This window comes from Mauremys reevesii, linkage group 16 (genome assembly GCF_016161935.1).
Source record: "Mauremys reevesii isolate NIE-2019 linkage group 16, ASM1616193v1, whole genome shotgun sequence".
Classification (NCBI taxonomy): Eukaryota; Metazoa; Chordata; order Testudines; family Geoemydidae; genus Mauremys; species Mauremys reevesii.
In genome coordinates, this window is record NC_052638.1 from 23,950,933 (window position 1) to 23,974,069 (window position 23,137).

The 23,137-nt window shown below is 37.0% G+C and overlaps 1 long non-coding RNA gene across 1 annotated transcript; it reads right to left on the reverse strand.

The window, feature by feature from the left end:
- Positions 1–10,837: 10,837 nt before the first annotated feature.
- Positions 10,838–18,549, reverse strand: LOC120384536. Its single transcript, XR_005588942.1, has 3 exons — positions 18,429–18,549; positions 13,129–13,283; positions 10,838–10,978 (listed from the first exon to the last, which is right to left on the reverse strand). It is a non-coding gene; the product is annotated as an uncharacterized LOC120384536 (long non-coding RNA).
- Positions 18,550–23,137: the final 4,588 nt, after the last annotated feature.

A 23,137-nucleotide genomic window follows, 5' to 3' on the forward strand; every position in this document is an offset into this window, starting at 1 on the left:
TGAAGGCTGATGAGACAAAATCTAGTGCAACTGTGCATAGTAATTTTGGGGGTACCAGACACCTCCAAGGCCCTTGACAAAGCTAGTATTTTTCAGTACTTACCCGTCTCCAAAATGATGGATCATTTTTATTAGATTTTGGACATTATAGTCCAAATTTTCAAAAGTCAAAGTCCTGGGCCACATGGTTTGATAATCAGACATCATGTATTCTATTAATAAATAGTACAAGTTAAGAGAGGCTAGAATTTATATATATATATATATATATATACAGGTCTTCTAGCTTTTTTAGCAATATGCTGATAGAAGAGAGTACAGCAAGATCACAGAGCAATATACTAATACAAGACACAATGAACTTCATGAGTGAGAAATATACCACAGGTAGAATTAGTACCTATTTGTATCCTAAATGCAATAAGCAGAATTCTTTTATAAGAAAAGTATTATGACACAGTAATTTGGCCATGAGAGGGTAATTGACTTAAAATGCACTGATAAAGATCGATTGCAAAGGTTTGGAGTTATGACACCAACAAAGTTACAATGACATTAGCACAAAGAGAGAGACACAAATCCATTATAAAGATACAATCAAATATTCAAAAAAGCCTGGCATACTCATTACTTATTCATGCTAATACAAGTATATTAAGAAATCTAAACAGTGTTAGCGCTCAATCACTCACAAACCAAATGAGGTTTTGCATTTATCAGCCACCAGTCATCAAGACCTAACATTAGCTGTACAAAGGTGGTAATAGGACATAACTGGAGATATTTATATCAGCCTACACAGAGTGAGAGATACAGTAGGATTTATTAAACTGAGTAATGCTTTACATTCAGCACAGCAATAAAAGAAATAACTGTGCAGAAGTCATTTCCACAGACAAAAAGATTTATCTCCGTAATCGCTTAAAGATGTTGTATCTGTTTTCAAAGGGTGTCTGGCAGTTTTCCTCCCCTTAATAAACAATTTGCTTTTTAATTTTGCAACTTAAAAATTGGGTAAAAAAAGAAGTCCTGGAATTCAGATTAGTCTGTTTTACTGGGGTTTTAGCACTTTCTTTGTTAGACTAGTTAAAGAACAACCAAGGTTAATTTAGACTCAAATGGATTTTTATAAGTTTAATAAAACTTCCTCAGCATTGCATTTGAATCTCAAATGGTTTCATCATCCAAAAAGTCAAATCCAAGATGCTGAGGTTCAATTATCCAACGGGTTTATTTCTGAGATCAAGTGAAGTATGAGTTAAATATCTGGTGTGATTTTAGCTTTCCCTTATGGGGATGAACTCGAAGCTCTCATAAGTTTTTTTTCCTTCTCTAACTACTGTAAGTCTATGTACTGAATCTTCTGCAGTATATTTTTGTAGTACTATTTAGCTTGTCGTTATCTTTGGCTCTGCTTAGAATGTTATTAGTCATGACAAATGGGAATGGCCTGGAAATATTATAGGAAAATTGCTGTCAGTCTGAGGAGAAGATGAACCCTAGGACATCCGAAGTTAGATTCTGTGATGAGCGTGATATAGAACCTATCTAGAACAGAATCAAAGAACCTTCAATAGCCCATTAAGGCATGTGACTAATGTCTGTGCTATCTGTTCAGTTTGCTTTACACTTCAGTGTATGCATCTCTAGTCAACACTTTTAAAACAAACTTATCTCAACTTTTCACAGTCTCCCCTCCTGCCTCCTTTGTATTTTACAAAGGGACTGCAACAACAAATCACTGTTCCTATCCTGCTTTCCTGTAAATGTACTAGCAAGAACTGGGGCCTTGTAAATGGAACATTGTACTGATACGCTATGGTGGATCTTTACTTACAGATGTGTGCGCTTTTAAAATTTTGCTGCTTATTAGAAATAAACAAACCCTTCCCCCCAAAAAATCTAAAAATGAATAAATATTAAAAGTAGTTTGAATTATTTGTTGCATAAAATACCTTCTAGTGCAAGGACACATGTACATCTGCAGAGATTGTTTACAGTTGCTTTATAACAGCACTGGAGTGAGGTATCCTTTCAGTTTGATCCTGACATGCCGTTTATAAACTGTGACTGATAAATCCAATGCCTCTGAAATCAGATAAAACTTTGATAAATGACTTCTTAGTGAGCAGGTTGTAGTAGCTACCCCTGTCCACAGTTAGCCACCCTGCTGCAATCAGCACCATTTTGTTTAATCAACAATTCAGACAACAATGCATTTGAAAGCTGTCACACCTTTAAGAGATGTGAAGATACTCTTTTCCTGAAAGATACTTTAAGACAGAAAACTACAAAAACTAAACTCTCTGTCTTTCTGCAACAGGTTTTATAGTCTTAGTACAAACAAGAAAAAGTAAAAAATTTGTAAAATAAACTTTTATTCCATGGACTTCTTCCACACTTGTGTGCTTATGAGAAAGATGTGAAAATAACCCTAGTACTCCAATATACTGTACTTTCTGCAGCACACCTGCATGGCAATGCAGTACCTTCCTCCAGCATGGATATGTTCAATGATCATTGATGCCTTATATGTAATTTAAAATAAAGAGAGAGAGAGAGAGAGAGAGAGAGAGAATAGTATGCTGAGAATGACAAACCCCAAAATGATGCAAAGTCCATATTTCATGAAGCCACCATGTAAAACTCATTTAATCCTCAGTTGCAGTCTCTCTTTTTTGCATCCAGAAGTCAAACAGGAAGCTGAATTATCCAGATAAAAGGATGTGGGTTGATATAAACAAACAACCCACACAAAAAAAGAAAGAAAAAAAAGAGTATAATCATTCATGTAGATTCCCAGTGGCAACCCCTATTTTGGGTGCACACCTCGAAAGCCAGCATGAGCATATTGTTGTCCTGTTAGAAAAACCGTCTGATAGAATTTGTGTGGGAAAAGCTAATTTACCTATTAGTATAAAAGCTGAAAGTTGGGCCTAACAAACCCAGGAATTAATCAATCAATCAAATAGTGACCAAGCTCTATAGCTGTAAGTACTTGTTCACAGATTGGGGGGGGGGCTTATTTTTCTGAGTATCACATTAAAATACAATGAATGATGCTATTAAAATGCTGAAATGCAACATTAATTATAGGCAAAAAATTGTTATTAATTGTAAGGTAGTCATGACAGAAAATAATAAACATCACTGATATTTAGCCACAAGTATTCGCTCCTTACCTCATGCTGTTGTGCTCCCTCATATAAGAAATAAATGAAGTAAACACATAAAGGCACCTTAAACTTATAAGTCAAGAGTAGTGCATTAGCCTACGTTAAGGGATACATTTTCCAAAATCGAGGCCTAAGGACTATGTGCAAAAATACACAACAGCTTCATCTAGAATTATTGTAATTGTGCATGCAAATTGGGCGGGTAGAGATGAAAAATGCTGGTTTAGCACCATTTGCACATGCTCCATCCATGCAACTGTCAGTGCCTTTTTGTATAAGCAATTTTGCACACCAATGGCCTCTTGATTTTGAAAATTTGGCTCTCAATGATATCAAGATTGTAACAACAACAACAACCAGGAAAGGCCAGGACCACTATTCTAACATCCATTTTAAAAAAGAGTGAATGTGCAAGAGCGGAGATGAGAGAATCATTGAGCCAGATCCTAGGATCTGGTGGAGCTGTGCTCTGTACAGGACCTGAATAGAACAGAAGAGTGGCTTAAAGTCACGTGTACAAACAATAAAAACCCTCACATGCACACATAGTTCTGGAGGCAGCCTGGGACCAGTTCAGCCCCAGTCTAATTTCCAAGTTATGGCATCACACTCAGCCATGTGTTTGGCCTGCTCCAGTATGTGCTGTAAACTGGATGAGAAAGGGGCCAGGAGCAGGTGGAACAGAGCCAGCCATGCTGACATTATGCCAGCCAGGAATTCTTCTATTCTGTGGACTTAATACAACTTTTCAACTGTTTTGTGCTGCTAGAGCAGTAGGCAAGTGGACACAGATCTGCCCATACTTGATCTAACATATAATTATTTCCTTGATAGTTCACAACAATTTCCTTGGCATTATAATGGACTGTTATGCAATGACACCTTTACAGAGTTCTTTTCTTTCGTAATTTTTAGTTTGTGGATCATTGACTTTTTAACTGTGGATCATTTACTCAATCGTCAATAACAAACTCCTCTGGATTCATTAGAGGCTAGTGTGTAAACAGCTAATTGCGCTAATTACAGACTTTTACAATCGTTTTGTTGGCAGCTCATCATACCATAGATAAGAACAGCTCTTATTGAGAGAATGTAGGTGTGAAGTATGCACAGTACCTGTCCACAGTGAGAGCTGAGAAGAGAGCATGGAATCCAAAATAACAGAGCCTACAATACCTTAAAGCAGCGTTTCTCAAACTGGGGTCCGAGGACCCCTGGTGGTCCACAAGGGTATTCCAGGGGGTCTGCGAGTAATGTCTGGGGCCACCAGCCCTGCTTTTCCACTCCTCCTCCTCCCTCCCGCACACTGTGAAACAGCTGTTCAACAGCATGGAGGTATTGGGGCCAGTGATGTAGCCCCACTTGATCATCCCATCTCTAGACCTGCCAACTCCAGTGTAGAATCGATTCAGCTAATGCTACGTAGTCCAGGGCTGATCTGCACTGAGTGGTAAGTGCTTGGCCAGTGTGAGGGAGACACAGACTACAGGGTCATTCTCTACTCATTTGCCATAAGCGAACCGTTATTTAGGGTGACAAGAAAAGTTTGTCATGGTTTCAGTCAACTCAGCATCATTGTTACACCATAGAGCAGATGTCTTGGATCTAGGCATTGCCTTGTGTGCTCAACTCTACCAGCAACTTCCTGGCATATATCATGAGGAGCAATACTTGTGAGGATGTGTAGGCTTCAGGCATCCTATAATTCAGCAGCAGGTAAAGTTAAGTATAGGGTCTAGCACATAACAGGGCTTACCCATCATATACCGCAAGGTGAAGCCACAGTAAAATTGGCTTATGCTGCTGCTAAGCTTAAAACACTTTCTATGCTTAAACTAAAATAATCTCATTGCTGGCAGCAATTTAATTGGGTTCAGATACTATTGAGATGAGTATCTCAGTAAAAGAGAGACTGGGATTCAAATAGCCACAACAGCTGTCCATCAAACATTACTGAAGCACCACCCAAGAGGTTATAAAATGTCCAAGATTACGTCAGCTGTATAGAGGGACCCTATCAAATAATGAGGCTTCCATTCAGCTCTATGAGATGTCTTTTAAAGCTTCCTTGCAGCTGGAGGAATTGGGAGCAAATCAAGTTAGAGAGTTGTTGAGAGTAGCACAGAAAGTCTGTTAATATTGTTAATGAAATTCCCATACTGTTTGGTGAAGGGTAAAAAGTGGAACATAGGCCATTAGAAGCCATGAGAAAAGATGCCAAAAGATGGGAGATGATGTAGTATAATTTTCACCAGCCTTAGGGGATTGGCTTGCCACAAAGCAATACAGAAAAAAAGTTTGTAATAAAGAATATTAGAAGAGAGACCTTAATTTTATCAGCTTTCTGACATGAAATTCTGCACTTTTTATGATATTCTCAGCAACTCCATTGTCTTTAGCAATTGCAAAACACTTTAGCAGCTATGGACAAATGCATGCAGTTACAGTGAAAAAGAATATGTGAAGGGATGGGTTATATGAGAATATGACGTTTATCATTCAATTGGGAAAAGATCTGATGATTCTCAAATAACATAGTCAAAAGCAAGTTGGATGATCTTTTTTTCCCCCTCAAGAGGGATAAAGGCCAGATCTCTCCATGGCCCATCACGTATTCTGTTTCTGCTGTTCGGAGACATGCAAAGGTTTCAGCAGAAAAGTGAAAAGTGGCTAACCCACTGCCCTCTTGAAATTTTCATACTAGGTATTTGCTGCTAGCAGATTGGTGAAACACAAAAACCCACAATTGGGCATACCAGTTGTCTTTGAGCACAATACAACCTCACTAATCCACTCCTTGCTAATTCATACACTTTATGATATTACACAAAATATGGTATTTTCCCCCACTTCTCAGCAATCATTTATATTACAAAGTATTATAATGAGGTCTCATATTAGTTAGAGTTGATTATTTTTACAAAATATATTACATTAAATGTACTAAATGTACATCATAAAGAAATGAAATTTAAACTAAATTACAGTTGTCAAAATAAATGAACAAGGTACATTTTGTGATGCATTAGCCTTGTGATTTGTGGTGATGTTGTTTTGTAAATTGTTTTTCTTCACATCATAAAATTCAATTATTCACAATAGGTCTCCTAGTGACTAGTGCAAATTAACATGGTTCTACTGTAGTATCCAGATAATTCATGTTATCACACTCCCTGCACTCTAGTGCAACACTTAACTCAATGTAGAACATAAAAGTCAGAACATAGCCTTGATTTCTGCCCGGGAGATTATTACATTAGCCCTACTCACCAGGAAGTGTCTCACTTTAAGGTTACATGCTGGCCAAGAAAGCATGAGTCCCTCTTTCTTCATATCAAGCTCTAGCATAAAGACCAGTCCAAGTGTCTTTGTATTTCCTACACACACGTTTCCACTCTACAGGCACAGGGTTGAACTTAGCATTTTTTGCCGGGTCTGCTAAACATATTGCACCCACCAACAAAAAGACAAATTCCTCTGCAACCCTTTCACCACCAAAAAATTATCCTCAATGGTCGTACCCCATTCTACATTCATATGAAAGAACAAGAGTCTCCGCTATTTTTAAAATCAATAAATAAGATTACCGCGGCTCCAAAAACCAAGACTGTTCCTATTTTCAGGAGCCACCCCCATTTAGTATTATAGAAAACTGTGTTTTCACCTGATTTTTGTAAACCCCAGCAGACTGAACACCTGATGGAATTTAGGCACACGCTTAAAATTGAGCAGATTCCTAAGTGCTTTGCTGAACTAGGACCTAAGCTAGACAATTGGCTAGACGGCCGCTCAAGGCTTATTGCTATTTGCCTGGTAGGCTCATTCTCCATCTCAGGTCTGAATGTGCCCACAAGGGCTACAATGAAGAGCAAGCCTTCCAAAAATTGAGAATGTGCCATGAAGCTGGCAGGAAATTCAAGCGTGGGAGTCAATAAGGCTGTTTAAATAAAAGGTCACTTTCAGAAGATCATCACATTTTGATAGACTAGAGGAAATGTTTTTTTATTTATTTGTTTCTACATTTATATTAGAGCAATGTGGGGGGAAAATAAGCACCATTGGCAAAAGTGGGGAAAAAAAAGTATTTTTGATAGATCCATGAAAAACAACAAACTTTTTTTCACTTAATACTGAGTTCTTGGCACTAGAGAAAGATAGTTTTCACAAACTTCTAAAGAAATCCCATTGTCTCTGAACCATGAACATTTTTTCCAGGAGTTTTCCATACAATACAGTACATTTCCAAGCAAGGATTATTGACTAGAAGAACAACACTGGACAAATTTCCAGTCCACCAGAAAGTGAAAAAGATTTCAGTAGGGCAAGGTGGGAGATTATTAGGCAATGGGATATCACATCAGAGGATACAATGGGGTTAGAAAAGTTCTGTACCTCTCCAGCAAAAAAAAGTGAAAGCTTACAAAAACACACATACAGTAGTCCTTTGCTAGTTAACAGAGCATATCCTGTGTAGAAAAAGTATCTCCTGGGTCAAAGTTTGGGATTTGGAGAAAAAGCTGACACACTGAGAGAATTTGATTACACATTGTGTGTGTATAATTTGTATATAACCCAGTACAAGATCACTTGACTTGCATCAGAAGACAGCAAGCATGCTTTGTATGTAGCATCAACATACTTTAAAGTAATTTCATTTTGACTCTAAAACCCACAAAAAACAAAAATAAGTTAATATTACAAAATGGGATATGGAACATGTAATTCCATTTAATTCATGTTTTGAGAGCCCTTAAACATAGTTAGCATTGACATCCTGTACATTTCAGAGGTTTGCCGCCCATTTGTATAACCATATATATTATACTTTCAGAATGGGCCACAGAAAATGTCTAAGTCCAAAAAGACAATTAACTAAGTCTGATTTCCATTAGGAAGATACAGTTACAATACACAGCAAGAGAATAGAGAAGAAAAAGCTTTCTAATAAATAATGGACACTGGAAACCTCAAATACAATATTAACTTCCATTGCCTTTGTTGTAATCTACTAGTCATTTGGGTTTGTATGATTTTAGTCTTTAAGCCAATGAATATAAAAGCAATTTATTTAACGGAAAAATCAAATTAGAAATAAAGCAAACCACTTTCTTACAGAAAATATAAGGCATAAACTTTTTAACAGGTTTGCTTCCAAAACAATTTAATAGCCAAGTAATCTATGATTTACTTTAACATTGCATTCTCATTAAAAACCAAGTAAATATTTCTGAATACAGACATATTCCATGCCATTCTCTTTATTACTTAATTCTCCAGGTTTCTCAGCATGATCTGAATAAATTATGCTGACAATACAACGATATAAATGATAAATCAACAACACAATTTTAGTGATATATAGCATGAAATGTAAATAATAACCAGCACTGCTAATTGGCTCGCTACCTGGCAACAAATCAGTAAGTGAGCTAGTTCACTGGTAATGCTTCAGTGGTGCACCACCCTAATCATTAAGCATTTCTGGCTAGTAAGCTGTTTCTACTGTTTTGTGTAGGAAATTGTACTGTAGCATAAAAATGACTTCTAAAACAGTTCAAGTTGCAAAAGAAAAAAAAAGAAAAAAATGCTCATTGACAGTGGTAGAATGTTATGAACCAACTTCTTGCAACTTAGATGCCATGGAATTATTTAGGCAATTCATTGCTTGAAATACCAAATCAGAAGTTGTTTTACCTAGAGAGCTGAAACAGAACATGAATACATCTCCTGAGCTCCAGTAGTAAAATTGCAATTTGATTCTTCAAATCTCTGACCATCATTACTGGATAATCTACTGTTGATCAAATCTTACAAACTGCACGTGTGTGCGCGCGCGCAGGAGGGAGGGTTGACAGCGGTCTTGCATCAAGCTCTCATTGCTTTATAGGCTAAGTTTGCCACTTCTTATAATACCAAAATTATAAAATATTTTGATTAATAGGCATTTTTAAATGACCTGGGAAAATGGACTTTGGCATTAGAAATAAATAAATTAAAGGGGGCACAAGGGACTACTTTAAAAGTTTTAATAGGTGCATGCAGTGTAGTTGTAGCCATGTTGGTCCCAGGATATTAGAGAGAGACAAAGTGGGTGAGGTAATGTCTTTTATTGGACTGACTTCTCTGGGTGAGAGAGACAAGCTTTCAAGCCACACACAGCTCTTCTTCAAGTCTGGGAAAGGTACATCCACTCTCACAATAAAATGCAAGCTGGAACAGATTGTTTAGCATAAGTAGTTAGCACATATTGTAAGGGACAATTTATCTGACCTATCAGTCCTAATCCTCAAAGGAAACCTGCACAACACTTTCAAAAGATGAGCCCGGGAGCTTCAATTCATTAGTCTGCTAGACACCAAAAATCATGGACTGAATAGATGTACTGGATTCATGGCTTATTACCACAATCTGTAACCCACTAACCCCCTCTTTTTGTCCTATGTCTGTAGAGATGTTAACAGGCCACTCTACCTTGAATGGTCCCTTATAATATGTGCTAACTACTTATGCTAAGCAATCTGTTCCACAGAACTGTGGGTGTTCCCATTTAGAAAACCTGCTATGTTCCTGGCTCCAATGCTATCCTTTGGCTATGTGTTTCACTGTTCCAGTGAACTGTATTTAAAAAATGTAAAAAGTGCTTTTATCCATGTGTTGTCATTCCATTGTATGGGATATCCCCTTGCACTTGCATTATGGGAAGCGACAAATAGGAGAGCCAGATTTAATCTTTTGTACCTCATTTATTATTTTATATACCACTATCATACCCTTTCTTATCCATCTCTTCTCTTGCCTTAAACTGTGTCTTTTTCTTTTCAATCTATCCTCGTAAGGAAGTCTCTCCAAACCTCTGATCACTTTTGTAGCCTTTTTGTTTTTGCTCTGTTTTTTTTTTTTTTTCAATATAGGGAGAGCAGCATTCAACACTGTATTCACAGAGTGGGTGTTTCACTTTATGATATTAAAATATGTTCCTATTCTTTATTCATCCAACTATTTTGTTTGCTTTCTGGACCACGACTAAATGGTCTGAATTGAGCAAACTTTTTCAATGAGCTGTCCACAATGATGATGATTAGGGGTGTAATCTTGGCCCCGCTGAAATAAATGGCAAGACTTCCACTGATGTTAGTGGACCCAAGATTTCACCCCAGGTCTTTTCCCTCAATAGGTATAGCTCATTTACAACTCAATCAATGTTTATGAATAGTGCAAATAATTCTATCCGATGTGCATTACCATGCATCTAAAAAAACCTAAATTTTATTTGCCATTGTGTTGCCTAACTTTGTTAGGCCCCTGTGGAATGCCTCACAGACTCCTTTAGGCTTGACTAAGCTAAATTATTTTGTCATCTACAAATTTACCACTTCATGAAAACAAATATATTAAACACCATTGCTAGAATCTATCCTTTGGGAACCTACCGTTAACCTTTTAGCCATGATGAAAATCGATCATTTATTCCTCTTATCCTATTTCTAATCCATGACCATTGCTGCTCACTATTTAGATTCTTTAAATGCCCTTTATGAGGTACTTTGTCTAAAGCTTTATGAAAGGCAAATAAATTATAACAACATGTTTTGCTTTATCTGCTATTTTGTTGGTAAACTTAAAGAATTCTAGTAGATTGGAGAAGTGTGATTTACCTTTGTGGAGTCCTTTGTGGTGTGCTCTTATCAAATATATGTTCATCTAGGTGTGTTCTGTAATTACTGTTTCAAGGAATTAGCAGGTCCTGAAGTAAGGCTTACTAATCTTTCATTTCCAGGAGCACCCATAGGACTCTTCTTAATCTAAACTGACAAGTTCGTGAAAAGCTTCAGTTTCAGAAACAGGCCATGGAAAAAAGGTGGAATTCACAGCTTGAGAATTCACTCAGGTTCTTCATTTTAAAAGAAAGCTTAAGATACGTTTGTAATTTATAGTCCTGTTTAAAGCATAATCACATAGTACTGTATATAACTTGCCTTTACAACACTACACTATTATTACAAGTCTCTACCATCTGTTGCTTATCAGATCATTAATGTTAGAATTAATCATTGTTGGCAAATGAGCTAAAGTTGATTTCTTTTCCAAAGACCTAATAATATTCCAAAACTCAATAGCATTACTCCATAAGCTTTTGGAATGGAAAAGTTTACTAACTGTAGCATAACATATCATTAATATTGTCCTAGTTCTCAAATATTCTTCATTTGCTTGAAAACCAACCAGTCCTTGGCTTGCCCTCTTCCAAACGAAGTCATTCTGTGCAAGAATATATAACAGATTATAAATAAAGGGCATGAAAAGACCAGTTAATTTCACAACAGCAAAGTATTTCATCCATCAAGTGTTTCCCATCAAGACTTTAGTCTAGATGTCTAAGTTGCACGTCTGATGAATGAATGGGACCTCTGTTTCTTCAGGTGAACCACTGTTGTGATTTGCTATGGCTCTTCCTGTGTTCTTATCTAGCTTTGATGGCCCCTTCCATTTCTTTAGGACTCCAGTTTAGCAAAGCACTTAAATTAATATGTGCTTAACTTCAAACCAATCGGAGATAAACATATGTTTGAAGTTAAGCAAGTGCTTACATACTTTGCTGAACAGAGTCCTAAAAAGGCAATGTATATTATTTTTGCTCCACTTTGTTAAATGTATTATTTCAAACTGCTGAGGTACCTCATTAACCAGGTTTTAATTTTGATACAACTGGTAGCCATACCCAATGGCTAACTGTCAAGGGCAACGTTCCACTCAGCACAGAACCATGCATGTCTCTGTACGTTTAAAATATCCTTATGCTGTGCCAAAAACCTAACCCTACAGTAGCCTGCACCTCAGACAGTCAAATGGGGGCAATAGGAGATACACATAATGAAATATAGATACAATTATTTTAAAAAGCTTTTGCAGTTAAATACATTTAAGTTTAATAATAAAAATGAACACAAACTCATACAGGAAGAGACAAAAAAATGTTTTTAACACAAGCCCCTAGAACCAATGTATTGAGGTTATCCATGGCTATGATGTTACAATTTCTGTCATATATACAATGCAAATAGATATGCATTTCATTTCTCCCAAATGAAGGATTTAAATGGTGTGTATATATAAATTCATACACACACTATATATACAGAAGTATGTATGCTCTATATTTCCAACAATAGATGGTTTAATTTATTGAAAATGTTTAATTTAAGTCAAAACATTTTTCCATTTGACAGATGCTGACAGCAAATAAAAGGGCTTTGATGAATGACATAAAACTATTAATTATGTTTTGTTTGCTCTATTGTTAGTGTATCACTTGTGTGGTTAAAAATTAACTTTATGATCTTATTTAAAACAATAGATGTGACATTTCAGACATTCCTAAGAAGGATTCTTAGTAATAATAAATAGGTGTACTTGTCAAGAAAAATTTGCTAACAAAGTGAACTCAAGCATCTTAAATAGATAAAAGGAAGCAACTATAAATTACCACAAGATAAAATTTTTGTTTTATTTTTTAAAGATTTCTCTTTTTATCCATTGATAAATTCTGGATATGCAGTGAAAGACAATAAAATGTGATTATTATGTGGGCATTCTCAACATTGTTAAATATTTCAAAGACTGGGGGAAATAATCTGACTAGTACGGTATCTTAGTATTTATAATACTAAAACTATTGATAGTGGAATCTGGTAATGGACACTGTCCAGTATCACTCTTAAACAGTATATACTTTGGAATATAGAACACTTTTCTGACCTCCCTTCCCTGGTCCTTTTGTTGTTCATGCAACAAATACACACAGGAGGCTTGTAACCAAATCTTTAGCTGTCCTCATTTTTGTTTCCAACACTCTCCATCCAAGTTTGGATAACAAATGGCTTACAAATAATTTAGGTACATGTCTAAGTACTCACAACTTGCTCATTCAAATGCCAGTATGCATGCACTTTACCTGTTCTGAATATACAAAACTTGCTTGCAATACTTAGAGACTGATTTTAAAAATCTGGTCCTTTGCATTTACTTCTGAACAGTGTTGTTATTATTGATGTCCTCAGTGAACATACACATTTTCCTGGGAAGAATGGGCCAAATCCATCGCTTGATCTAAATGAAGTTAACAGAGTTGGATAAAATTAATCTGTGGTGTAACTCCATTTAAATCAATGGACATACACCAGGGATATATTTACTCTAACATTATTGATTAACTGTTGCTGAGACAGCCAACAGAAACTGCACAAAACCATTACATACTGCTTTCATTATATTTTTTAAAAAGTAGAGGTCTATGTTTTAAGAAAGAAAGAAAGTTTCCAGCAAAAAAATAAATAGACAGACAGACATTTTCCAGGAAAAAAAGACTTTCTTTAAAGTACCAAAACACAAATTTTTAGCCAGTATAGATAAAGTGGTTGAATTGCCCCACAGACAAAGTCCATAGATATGCTGCAAACACAGAATGGACAAATACTGCAGGGATGTGGTTAACGTGATGTGTAGAAGTCTGCTACTTTTAGAAATGAATTAACATGAAGGTAAATGAAAATAACCAGTTCCCTCACCCAAACTACTACCCCGCATGTAATGGGTAGCATGCAAGCTAAACCCATAACTTAAGATGGGGCTCTCCATACAACCCACCCAGATATTTGGCATCAAACATCCAAATTCCTCCTGCCTTCACATCTGAAGCTTAATGGCATACATGAAAGGTGCACACTGTGCAAAGACATTGACTCCTACCCTGTGTTAAACAGATGGTGCAGGCCAATCACCATCTGGGCACAATCTTGGAATTACAATCCATAAAAACTATAAAGAACCCACACTGCAACCTACAAAAGTTGGGACGTACACACATGAAAACAACCAACCACATCTCATTTCCTAAGTCTCCTAGATATTTTGTGGCCTGAAAAACAGTCACTTTGCCATTAAGAAAATGTTCTTTCCAACCTGACTAGGTTACTGGAAGAGCAAACTCGTAAACCTTGCATAGTCCATAACTCAATTGCAGCAATGGACATAACCAGATAAGGTTGGGCGGGGGGGGGGGGGGGCGAGGGGTGGGATTGGAGGTTGGGTGTTAAATGTCCATTCACTAAAGGAAGAACCTTAAAAGCCCCAAGGCCAGGGGATGCCCAGGCAATAGGCTTTGAATGACCCAATTAGGCTGCAGGGACAAGTGACAATGTCCATAGACAGGCGCACCAGGACCCCCAGGGAACCTATCCCCTGCCAGTCTGGTCAAGTAGAGGGGGTGGATGTTAACATGTTTGTATTCTTGCTTTAAGCAGCCAGCAGGGTAAGAATAAACTATACAGGGGCAATAGCTGAGGGTATCTGTATGTGAATATGTAAAAGGCAGCCAGGCACTTCCTCAGAAATGCTCTTATTGAAGGTCTGAGGAGTGGGCTTTCTTTGGAACCAGAATAAGGGCAGAACATTTTTGAGCCAGCCTCACTCGACCTTTTACGGGGGAAGACACAGAATTTGACCCTTGGATTGAATTTGATTTCCTTTAACAAATATAACCATTTAAAGAGAACTTTTGACCCTAAGCTGCTTAACACTGTCCCTTTCAACTAATTGTACTCTTAGCCCAAATTTACCAACTGACAGGTTATCACACTCCTTCCATATGTTCAAATTCCTATTTCACCAAGAACTCAACATTGCTGCCTTCACAGAGAGCGGAGTACCTGTGTTTTTCGCTATGTGGCAAAATATCCCTTCTAGATTTTAAAGAAGGTTGTTGCCTGAGAAATAAGGTAAGTACACCTTAGCAGAGTATTTCCTGTTGAAATAAGGACTAGGAAAAAATTGTAGCTAATATAAATTCCTAACTCCTTTCAGAAAACTGGAATTGGTTTCTAGTACTGAGTGCTGCTGCAGTGAGTCTGGAAATGGGATCTCTTACTTGAGGAAGTCCCTGTATAATGTGCTAGTGCATTGATCAGCTAGTGTAGTATGCACTTTCTAGAGCCTCTGAAAAGCCAAATCAGGTGAGGAAAAACTTGCAAAATTGAGGAACAACACGTACAGTGGCTGAAGTAACGGATGCTATTTGTTGGGATCAGCCATACTGATGCCTGCAGCAACAGCAGCATCTTTCCATTACCAAATCAGTATCAATAAAGGCATTTGTGTGGAGAAAACAGAAAGAATTTAAAATATTGTTGGGAGCATAAAGGAATGGGAAAATTAAATGAGCGGCAGTACACTGAGGGTAAAAGGATGTGCATATTACATATTAGTAAAAGCAACATTTGGTATACGGGAGTAACAAGATGATTTTTATTATGAGTCTGTAGTGCCCATAAGTTTCCCACACCTTCCCCAGAAAAAAAACAAAAGAAAGACACCATCACTATCGAAGACAGCTTACATCTTAAAGCCCTAGATAGGAAATCCTGCAATCTGATCTGCCCAGGTAGTCCTCTGTGCCAATATGGAGGCCTACTGACTTCAGTGGAACCTGGCAAGGACATAAGTAGTGCCCTACCAAATTCACAGCCATGAATCCCCCCACAACTTCTTTTTGGGTCAGGACTCCTACAATTACAACACCATGAAACTTCAGATTTAAATAGCTGAAATCATGTAATTTACAATTTTTAAAATCCAATTACCGTGAAATTGACCAAAATGGACCGTGAATTTGGTAGGGCCCTAGGCATAAGGGTCCAACTGCAGGATCAGGGCCTGAATTTCAGACATGACACAACAGGTGGAGGAAAAAAACAGTAGTGAGGAGGAGTGCAGAAAAAAAGGTTACATTAAAATAATGGTGTAGTTCTAGCATAACATGCAGATATAGGCTCTCTTTAACTCCAAACCTAGCCCCACTCCAAGTCACTTGCAGGACCATGCCCTATACACGCATAGAACGAACAACATGTATAACGTATAACACAATGTTTTTAGAATTTCACACAGATGGTTTGTAATAAACTTTTGTTACTGTGTAATTTTCCTTTCCCCCTCCCTTTTTTTTTTAATCCTTGGTGGGCATTATGTTGTTTATACATAAAGATAGCTTTGTAGCAAAATTTGTTACAGTTCATTTTTAAAACTGAGGAATTCTTTTTATGACTAGGGAGATAAATTAAATATTTTTTTTGTGATTAATTTACTATTATTTTTCCACTTTATTTAATTTGCTCAATGAACTGTTTGTGTTCACGTAACCACATAATGTCTTAATCCCTCTGAATTTTTTCATACAATTTTTGGTCCATATATGGTCATAAGAATGTTGAGAATTTAAAAAATATATATTTAGTCAAGTAATAATCTTAAACCAGCTAATAAATTAAGTAGTTTGTATGGTCTAGAAACTGAGATTTGGAAAGCAGAATAGTATTTAAGAATTACTAATCTCCCCATTGATTCTGTGAAGTATAAACATGTCATTTTACATATCTAGAAATTAAACGTGCGAAGTAGTCATCAGCAAATGTTAAGTGAGAGTATGGTATGGATAGTGGTTTACACCTGGGACTCCCAATTCAAGAAAATAATGTAAACTGTTTAATCTTAACAAGAAGGCATTTTAGTGTTTTTTTCTGTTTAGTATTCTCAATGCTAACAAAATTGTCAATGGAATTTCAAGAGACTAAGTCTTTAATTCAATACTTAGCAATGTTAATTATATAAAAGAAAGGTCAGGTGCGCTACAAAATTACTGCAATTTGGACTTGATTCTTGCTACTGCTTTTTAACTCAAAACAAAAAATACCAACTCATATGCACACCCACAAACCCACACACATCCAGAATGGCTAAGCACTTTGCAAAAGTATGATCCACATTTTAGAGCCGGAGAAACAGACACACAGAAAGAGGAAATATCTTACCCAAGATCACACAATAGATCTATGGCAGTTTGGAAAACAGATCATGGGAGTCCTGACTCATAGTTGGCTGTTCTAACATTAAAGACATGTGCCACTCAAATAGAGTAATGCATTTCCTTTAAGATATGACTACAATAAGTTGCATGCATACATTATATTAATATAATTTGCATACATTACTGTGATTGCATACAGAATCAAGGTAACTTCATGTGCAAATATCCAGTTACTAATCTAGCTGATCATTTATACAAGCAGTTACTGTGAATGAATTTGAAGTCACTGTATCCACATGCGCAAATTATGCATGTATTGTTTTGCATCACCTGCATGCATATATACAAATTGATCCCTTAAATGTTTCTCTTTGGTTCTGAAATTATATCGCACTCATTTTATTGTCCCCTTTATGTATATAAAAGTAGTTTGTTCTCAGACCTAAAGATGTGCTTATGGTTAAGTTTGTATTCAGGCATATGTCTGAAGAACTGGGTTAAAGACTGGCTAGCTGCTTCAGTCTGGATTGTAAACACAAATTGATTATCACTTCTGGATAGCCAGATGAGTTTGATCGAGATTCTAAATACTACAAGAGCCTGGTGTGCATCAATGGAAAATGTGATTTTTCTAACAAAAATTAATTTGTTAATGAAATTAAGTCTGCTGAAAAATATTCAGATTGACAGGAAATTAAGCAAAAGTGTTTAGAATAAGAACAGGGATTTATTTCTTATATCTAGAAGTTCAACAGATTTGCATAAGTAAATAACCCCATGATTTACTTACCTCATATTGCATTCAGTTCTAACATTAAATGCACAAAGTTCTTGATCATCCCCAAAGATAATAAAGCTGGTGGTATGGAGAAAAACTTCCATGGGACTAAAAGAGTTAAAACATTTCAAATATGCAATTACAGGCATTCTAGCATGCTTGTGATCTCTGCTCTGGTTTCCTATTTACAGAGAAGGAAAACTGGCTCAGACTTTCTAGACTAAGACAAGAAAGTATGCAAAATCGAGCAGTCTCTGTGCCAGCTCTTGCTAATCCTCTTCAGTATGGTTTGCTGCTAATTTGTCATGGCACATATTTGCCTTATGTCTAATTAGCATCAAATTGCAAACTGCTATTTGCTAACAATTTGTTGCATCAATCTGCTTGAAAATCTATAGTTTAGAATTGGATTGCAGCTTATTCTGTCTATCAAAATTCCAATTCACACCATACACAAAATAATATATTATTCCCACCAAAATGTTCCAATACTTTATTAGACAAAAGGAGCTAGATTTTAAAAGAAAAACTATATTATGATCCTGTATGTTTTTGTGTCCCTTTGCTTAATGCTCCATTTTTAATTTATTGTATCTTATTTATGTAGGGAGCTTACTATGTCAGGACTTGCTCCTTCCTTAGATGTAGTCAAATCCAGCTGAAATCTCATAGCCACTACACTGGAATTGGTACTGTACATAAAAATCTATCAGACCCATTTTGTGAGGACACGAGCCAAGATCCTTGCAGTAGCAATTAACATGCAACTGGTTACCTTAAAGAACAAGAAAGTTTCAATTAAGGAGCTAGCTAGACTTTAGGAATTAGGTTGGTCTCTTCAATATCTAAATGTAGATATTTTAATAAATGAATTAGCAGCTACAAGTCATCTGGAATCACTGTCATGAACAAATATTGTAGCGATAAAACAACAAGGAGTACTTGTGGTACCTTAGAGACTAACAAATTTATTTGGGCATAAGCTTTTGTGGGCTAAAACCCACTTCATCAGATGCATGGAGTGGAAAATAGGTAGGAAATATATATATACACAGTACATGAAAAGATGGGAGTTGACTTATCAAGTGGCGGGGTCAGTTCTAACGAGACAATGCAATTAAAGTGGGCTATCATCAGCAGGAGGAAAATCACTTTTGTGGTGGTAATCAGGGTGGCCCATTTCAAACAGTTGACAAGAAGGTGTGAGTAACAGCATATGGAAATTAGCATGGGGAAATTAGTTTTTGGTTTTTGTAGTGACCCATCCACTCCCAGTCTTAATTCAGGCCTAATTTGATGGTGTCCAGTTAGGAAATTAATTCCAGTTCTGCAGTTTCTCATTGGAGTCCGTTTCTGACTTTTTTTTGTTGAAGAATTGCCACTTTGTAGATGTTTTGCATCAAGTTATTGCCAAATTTAATTAAATCTTTCATAACTAATTGGATAAAAAAGGCCTTCTCTGCTTTATCTACATCCAAGAGCAAGTTTTCTTAGGCTGTGGTGAAAATAACCTGAGAGCAGCCTTCAAGGGTTGGATTTTCAGAAACACTCAGCACTCTCCTAACTTTGCTCCCATCTAAGGCCTGGTCTACACTGGCAGGGCAGAGGGGAGAAATCAGTCTAAGTTACGCAACTTCAGCTATGTGAATAACGTAGCTGAAGTTGACGTACTTAGATCTACTTACCGCGGTGTCTTCACTGCAGTGAGTCAACTGCTGCTGCTCCCCCGTTGACTCCACCTGCACCTCTCGTGGCGGTGGAGTACAGGAGTTGACAGGAGAGCGCTTGGGGATCTGGCTGGTAGTGAAGACATACCCTAAGTCAGTGGTAAAACTCCCATTGACTTCAAAGGGAGCACAGTTAGGCTAATGTTTAGCATTTTGCAGACTAATCCCAAGGGCTTATATACAGCCAGTCAGAAAGACTGAGGTGACAGGAGGGACACAGTGTCTCAGTTATTGAACCTTCAGGAATGAGAAGGTTCAGCTCTCCTCAGAGAAAGTATTTACTGTATCCTTATGTTCTCTCTCCAATTGCAGAAACCTAATTTGAATCCCAGTTGGTCACTGCTGCCTCTAAATCATCCTGAAGAAGAATAAAATCCATTTATTCAAGACTGGTGAAGACCAAGTTTACAAAAATATTTTCAATTTCCAAATTTATTCTAAAAATCTTTTACTACCTCAGCTTCTGGACAAGGTAGGGATGTCACATCAGCCATCTTCAGAGAGATGTTTCCCTTCTGTTCAGAAGGTGATCATCGGTTCTGGCTGTGGCTATAATCTTCTGTGACCAAGAAAAGAAAACACAGGAACTCAGGGGAAGTGGTGAAGGTGGTCTCATGAAAAGAGTGTAACCATTTAAATAATCTCTGCTGTATGCATCGCAAACATCACATTGATACTAAAGTCACACCAATACAAATGTGTTCTAGTCATTGGAGTAAATGTACAAGGAGATACAGTACTCTGGGGGAACAAAGATCTCCATTATGGAAGTGGGTATCTGTCTTCCTACAAACTACGTGAAACATTGTGCCTATGCGAAAAAGCCATTGAGAGACAGTTTGAACATGTTAAAGGTGTAAGAATAGTCACCATAAGCAATAGTTCTCAAGGCAGGTGATTGCAAGTGGCAAGTGTTCCTGGAATTTGCTATATGACTACAATTACACAGTATTGTAAATTATGTTTATTTGCAAGAATGTTGATTTCTAACATTTACAGAACTTCTCTTTATTTTTATGTATCTCTTTAAGGGACAGTATATCAGAAACCACATGACTCCGTCATTTTTTAAGATCATATATAATGCACTGTGGCTCAGGTTTATGCATACAAATGGTAAGTCAGATTTCCATGTGCAACTGCACCAGCATGCACAATTTTGAGGTTAAAAATCAAAGGTTAGTGTGAGGCCAGCTGAAAATCTGATGTACTATATTGTGTTGTAATGTCCTAATGTCACTATTGTTTTCCTTTATTTAGCTTTATGTATTTGATTCATGCTATTTACTTAAGCATGATTCCACTTTCTTCACTGTGGGTAGCATTAACAGTAAATGTCTTTTGAAGATAGTTAAAGAAGAAAAACTGAAAATGCACTTTCCCAGATGTGTTTTCAAGATTTCTTCTATATTTTGTCATGTTTTGTTTAAGAGTCAACAGGGATCCTTCTACCTGTGGTATTTTTCATTTTTTTTAAAGTTATGGGTCAAATTCTGATTCCACAGAAAAAAATGGCAAAACTCCAGTCAATTTCAATTTGACTAAGATTTCACCCTACATGAATACAATGTGAATGATGGCAGATAGACAGCACTGGAGAATTAAGACCTCTATTTGTTCATAAGATTGGCAGTGCCATGCTGTACCTATGTAAACTTCTCCATTTCAGCCCACCAATCTCTCTCAATCCTGAACTGTTAGGGATGAGATGAGAAAGACAAGGTGGGTGAGGTAATATCTTTTATTGGACCAACTTCTGTTGTACCTGAAGAAGAGCTCTGTGTAGCTCAAAAGCTTGTTTCTTTCACCGTCTCTTTCACCAACAAATGTTGGTCCAATAACAGATATTACCTCACCCACCTTGTCTCTCTAACATGCTGGGACCAACACAGCTACAATTACACTGCAAACAGGGATGAGATTGCAATTCATTCCACATCAATTCTTAACTTCTCTGCAGTGAAGAGACAGTGAATGTGACATCAGTTTTGAGGCTCTCCACTCGTTCTAATTCTTCCAAGTTTCTCTTACATAAGCCTAGAAAACCTAATGATAATCTCAATCAACTTTCAAAGACAGGTCCTCCTTGCTTCCTTCAGTATTCCTTCAGACAATTACGCATCTGTTGACCTCTGGGACCACCTCTTAGTTTTCTAATTCTGGAGGATGAAATTGTGTTCTCTCATCTTGGCGCAGGAAACTACTGTGTGCCTTGAATTCACCCCAGATTTCACGGATGTGGAATCCAGAGCATACACACTGGAAGCATCAGAACAGCAGCAGATACAGCAAGATGATACACTGGGAAATTCAGGAACACTTTTTCTTGTTAGACCTAAACTGAGAGTGCTTATTTATTATATCATCACAGAGAAAGCAAGATTCATTACTATTTTAATTCCGCCCATAGTGATGTTTGGCTTTTTGCTTGTTTGGTTTTTGTTTTTCACTGAAGATGTTAAATGAAGGTTTCACTTCTCTCATAGTAGAATAAAACCCCAGCCTCTCTCTTTGTATTCTATTTCTTACATTTGAATAAGAAGAGAGCCAGACATATTATGTACCCATAATCCACAAAGATGATGAGGGTTGGGGGAGTCACATTTGTGCAATCAGTTAAAAAGATTCCTGAGTATAAAATCACAAAGAAAAAAAAGGCCCTTAAAAGTACTCAGCATTGACATAATTAAATCTACCACATCTAGGTCAACTGAGGATGCAGGATTTATACATCAATGATTTATTCAAAACTTCTGAACAATGCTGTTTTGAAACATAAACACAGATGTACTGGTATCAATCTTGCTTTAAATATACTGCTCTGATCTGAAACTCAGCCAAAATATTCCATAGAAATGCTGTATTAATTTGGTGTTGAAGTGGTTCTACTGAAAAAGGTTTCCTGTCAGTCCCAGGGCAAAGCATCACATTTTGAGTTCACATCGTTTCCCTTAATGAACTTCTGCAAGATATTCAGTAACAGTCTATGAAAATTGCTCAGGAAGACATATCTGTTTAGTTACAGAAAACTGTTAGTAGCAGAAAACTGTTTGAGGCTCAGTTATTAAACAAAAATTAAAAAAACAATCCAGTTATTAAACAAAAATCTCAGTTACAGCCTGAAAGCCAGCACTACAACCCTAACCTTTTAGCGCCAACCTCTCCACTTCCCAATGCCTCTTCACTGCTTTCACTTAGCTTGCAGTAGCAGTAGGTCCCTTATCCTCATTGCAGACCAACCACTTGATGGAAGCATTGCACAGAAATACGCAAAACAAGACAGCAATTACATATTTGTGGCTTACTCCCACCTCTCTCCACACTGCCACCACTACTAGATACTGTTAGCTGTTTAGGTAAACCAGTGTTAGACTCATACTTAACCGGGATCCTAAAGCTACTGGCGCAGATATATTGTGAAATGTATTTATATTTGCATCCTTTACAATGTGTGGCATATTACCTGTTTTAAAAACTTATTTCATTTCATGCTATTGTAACATGCTTGTAAAATGTGTCTTGCCCCCTCCTGTAAAGGCTAGTCCATGTGAAGGCTACAGCCTTCTGGAGTTTCTCCTTTCACTGAAGCAGTAAAGGT